General features: G+C 30.5%; 1 long non-coding RNA gene across 2 annotated transcripts; it reads right to left on the reverse strand.

The window, feature by feature from the left end:
- Positions 1–2,011: 2,011 nt before the first annotated feature.
- LOC131595157 (uncharacterized) lies at positions 2,012–3,649 on the reverse strand. 2 transcript variants are annotated; one of them, XR_009281733.1, is made up of 3 exons: positions 3,479–3,649; positions 3,079–3,323; positions 2,012–2,281 (listed from the first exon to the last, which is right to left on the reverse strand). It is a non-coding gene; the product is annotated as an uncharacterized LOC131595157 (long non-coding RNA). The 2 variants fall into 2 exon arrangements; XR_009281732.1 differs by having other exon boundaries at positions 3,079–3,649.
- Positions 3,650–4,537: the final 888 nt, after the last annotated feature.

Consider the following 4,537-nt stretch of genomic DNA (forward strand, 5'->3'; position numbering starts at 1 on the left):
GAGAATGGTATTGATCTTGTTTCAGTTATAACAACTACTGTTGCAGGCCCTTTCTTCACTGCTAATGTACTGACAAGTGTTAAAGTTCTACTGTCACCACTATACTGACCAACTTAAAATTTAAGCATTAAACTTCCATGCTTAAAATTTAACATGAATTACTATAGTGACCAACTTGATCATGTATGTATGTAGGTGAAACTGAAAACTTCAAGATACTATCGGCTGTAAATGCGCGAATGGGGTCAATTGCTTTAGTTCACATTGAAGATATATGCAATGCTCACATATTCTTAATGGAACATGCTAATGTGGAAGGTATACATATGCAGCACACAAAGTTGTACACTGTCTAACTTGGCAGCTCAACTTTCAAAAGAGTATTCTAGTCCCTCCATGCAAAGGTAATATTCTTTCCTACCTTCTATATGTATACCGAATTCTGCAGGTTTTTTTAATTCATGTTTCTGATGTTATTAATACATTAGTTGCAGCAAGACTCAGAAAAATTATGACAAGGTTTTAATAATTCAACTGCTTATTACAAAGTAATTACACAATTAATAATTAAAGTATAGCATACCATTGTGAGGCAACATTGACAATGATAAGGACCTTTCCTTTGTAGCCAAAGATCTTGAAGGTATCTCAAATTTCCAAGCTCAGGAGGTAATCTACTCGTCAACCCATTGGACTGCAGGTTTCTATAAGAAAACATAAAATTGAGTAAGTGAGTAAGTAGGAGAAGAAATAATTTCCAATAAGAACTAGCATAATTGAATTTCTTCTACATGTTCACAAGTAGAGTTAGCCATCCCTGTTCGACACCCACTCTGTCAAAAATAAGATATATGAATGGAAGATAGTGGATTCAATATTTCAATATGCAGCTGCATATAGCTATGGCTCAGAAAATTTAGCTTGTATACAATTTGAATGGAAGATAGTGCAACATGTACACCTTACAATCAGACATGTGTCCTTTGTCATTAAGTATGAATTTAGCTTCAATTTGTTACAACGATTCACGGGCGGCGGTTCCTGTAAGAGTCACCCCTTGTAGCATCAAAACAAAAAGAGAAGTTAAATTTTACTAAGCAGCATGTTAATCCTGTCTATACATGACAATAAATAAATAAAATGTACACCAATCTAGGGATAATATCATCATTACACTAAAGTCGTAAAGAACCGTCCCAAGATAAGTAAGCTACAAGCTCATTGGTATTAGAAAGATTCTTAGCTTCAAATGTAAATTTTCTTGGTTCTTGGTACATTTAGTTACTGAATTGTAATCATATAAGTCGATAAAACATGAAAACCTCACGAAACACAATGATAAATGATGAACGAAAAGAGTACTTACCCTAGGATAAAGAAGAATTAACGACCGAAATGAGCACGAAAATGATGAGCACGAAAATACCACATTAAAAACAATACCAATTTAGATGCCTGACTCTTCAAGAAGTTTTAGAAGGTTATGCTCACGAGCACTAACAGATGGTAGGATCATTCGATTAGAACGTGATCTTCACGGATGAGTATTACCACCACATTCATGCTTGAGGGGTTCCCTTCTTTCATTATTGGCAGTTCGCCTCTTCTATGCATGATACAATCAAGCATATACAAAAGAATCAAAATAGTGAAAGTTATTAAGATTAAGACCTATCCCATGTTCTAGGGTGTAAGTGAAGGTTGAAAAAATGATGTGAATGATTTTGTTACGACAAGGTTAATTTCTCACAAAACTTAAGAATATTTTACAATGTCAATAAATCATGTTTTTAAAAATATGTTACTAATATAACATTTGTGAATGGTTAAGAGTGTAGCTGAACAAAAATATCTCACCCCTGTAACCATATACAATTAATAAAATGTGATTGTCCCTAGTTATATATTAATTGTCACTAATTATTTCTTTTTAATATAATAATAGCCACTTAAAAATATAACACCTACTAAATGAAAAGTCTAATGGTTTGTTGAAAGGTATTACCCAACATTTAAAGAACAATACTAAGATTTATAAACAAAAGACGAGCTTACATAATTACAGACATTAGTAAGTAATTCATCATCCTTTCAGAAAGTGTAGACAAGACTCCTTGTTTTCATTCATTGCAAACAACATCTGGCTAAGAAGACATAACGTTTTTGAGAGCAGGATCATTGTCAACGACCCTCGAACAATCTCTTGATCATCCATAAAGTTTTTGTTAACAAACATTCTGTTCTGTTTTTACTTTTTTTCCCTTCTTGGCCTGCTTCTCCTCTGTATGATATATACAAAAAGGAACATTAAAACTGAGTTAGGCAATTGATAATTAACTTGTTCCTAATCATTTATCCGGTTCATTCAAACTCAGATACACCATGGTGTCAGTGCCAATTAAAAGCAGATTGGATGAATCTAAATATGTCTTGTTTATAATAATCAACTTGATTAAACGCTTATTGCATAAGTGGTTATAAGAGTTTATGTATAAGCTATTTCAATTACAAAAGATAATATAAGGTCTAGTTATTTTCATATACTATCCTGAAGAGTTTATGTAAATAAACTGAAAACAGCTTATGAACACTTCATAAACTATTTCTAGTGCTTTTGCTTATAAATAAGCTCAGGTAACTCAATGCAAATAGACTCATAATCTAACACTAGATAACATACTCAAGTTTTCAACAGAAAGTTAAGCTGAGAATCAAAATTACAATGAAGCACACATAAACTGCATTACATGGTTGTATCATATGTAATGAAAAGAGTTCATAAGCTGGAAGTTATGAAGCACAGACACCGGAAATACGACACCAACACTAACACGTTGACACCAGTAATAATTTTAAAAACTGAATAAATTAAACGTAATCACAAGAGAAGATTGAATGTATGATAACAAAAGAAGAAGAAAAAAACACTACCTCCACCCCTAAATGTAAATCTAATTTTTTAAAAATATTTCTAAATATAAATCACATTTCATTCAAACTATCAGATAAAATTATTTTTAATTTCAAATCTATTCTATACTGCTTATAAATTATATCACTAAAAGCCAGAAAACCTACCTGATGACTTTCATGCGTGGGATTAAAAGAGCATCCTGGAGGATCAACCTCTAGTGCCGCAATATGAGCGAGCGAGAAAGAAATAATCCGGTTGGGACATTTCATCGAACACCTTGCGAGCGAGAACGAAATCCGCATTTTTCTTCATTTCAACCGGTAAGTGCTCATCCAATTTAGGTTTATGAAGTTGTATACTCGTGTTAATTTTAATTCAAACTCTTCACCAAAATCAAATCACAATCAAACTGTAATAGAACACGTAATTGAGTCGAAACCGTAAAAATGCCAGAATTATAGAACCCAGTAATAGAACACGTAATCGAAACCGTAAAAATGCCAGAATTCCAAAATGCAACCAATTCTGAACTGAAACAAAACTCGATTTGAAATCAAAACAAACCTGTGAAAAAGCTTCTCGAATCCAAACTCTAAACTGAGTTGAAACCTCCAAACTCGAACCAAAACGGTAATGATACACGAAGATGCAGGAGCATTCGACGGAGAGGACTCGCGAGGGTGGATAGAGAGAGATTCAGTGCAACCTTCATGTGGATGGAGGCGATTCACGGCAAGAGAAGAGAGAGACTGAGCTTCAGATTGAAACACGATTATTTTTCTTTCTATATAAAATTTATAAATTTAAAATCCTATATATAATTTGATATTTTAACAATATTATTATTAGAATAGTAGGATTAAAACTTTATAATAATAATAATTAAAAATTGAACACGTATAATTTTCTATAACTCAAAATGTATAACTGATAATGAGATTAAATTTAAAATTTAGAAATAATTTTAAAATATATTAAAAGAGAAATTAATAAAGTATATATAATATTCATTTCAGTAAGTTATTTTTTTAGCAGTTGATTATTTGGTCCAATATATGACATATAGTAGGTTTGATTCCTATTTTATAAATTTTATCAGATTTTTGTTTTCAATTTTCTTATATATTTTTTAATTTTATTATTCAAAATTATCATTCCATTTATTAAAATATAAATTGAAGAATAACATTAAATTTTAAAAACTAGTTTTTATTAAATTTTTAAAAAATTACTATTATTTGTAGAAATCATTTAGATGTATTAAATTTTTGGGAAATATTAATTTAAGATGCTGTCTTCCTGGTAGATTCTTTGATCCAATATGAGTTACATAATAGGTTCAATTCCAATATGAGAAATGTTTAAGTAATTAATAAAATTAAAAATGAAAATTTTCAACAATTATGAAATATATCAATTATTAAAAACTAAGATTGAAATTAAAATTAAAAATTAAAATTAAACTAAATAAAAAATTAGATACATAAAAAAATAATAATTCAATTAGATATTTGCAGCAAAATCCGCAGGAAAATTTTCTGCGGAATTACCTGCGGATTTTGTATTATAGTTTGATTTTGTTGATAAACATCTGCAGGAAAGTTTCCTGCGAAATTACCTGCG

Source organism: Vicia villosa, linkage group LG4 (genome assembly GCF_029867415.1).
Source record: "Vicia villosa cultivar HV-30 ecotype Madison, WI linkage group LG4, Vvil1.0, whole genome shotgun sequence".
Taxonomy (NCBI): Eukaryota; Viridiplantae; Streptophyta; class Magnoliopsida; order Fabales; family Fabaceae; genus Vicia; species Vicia villosa.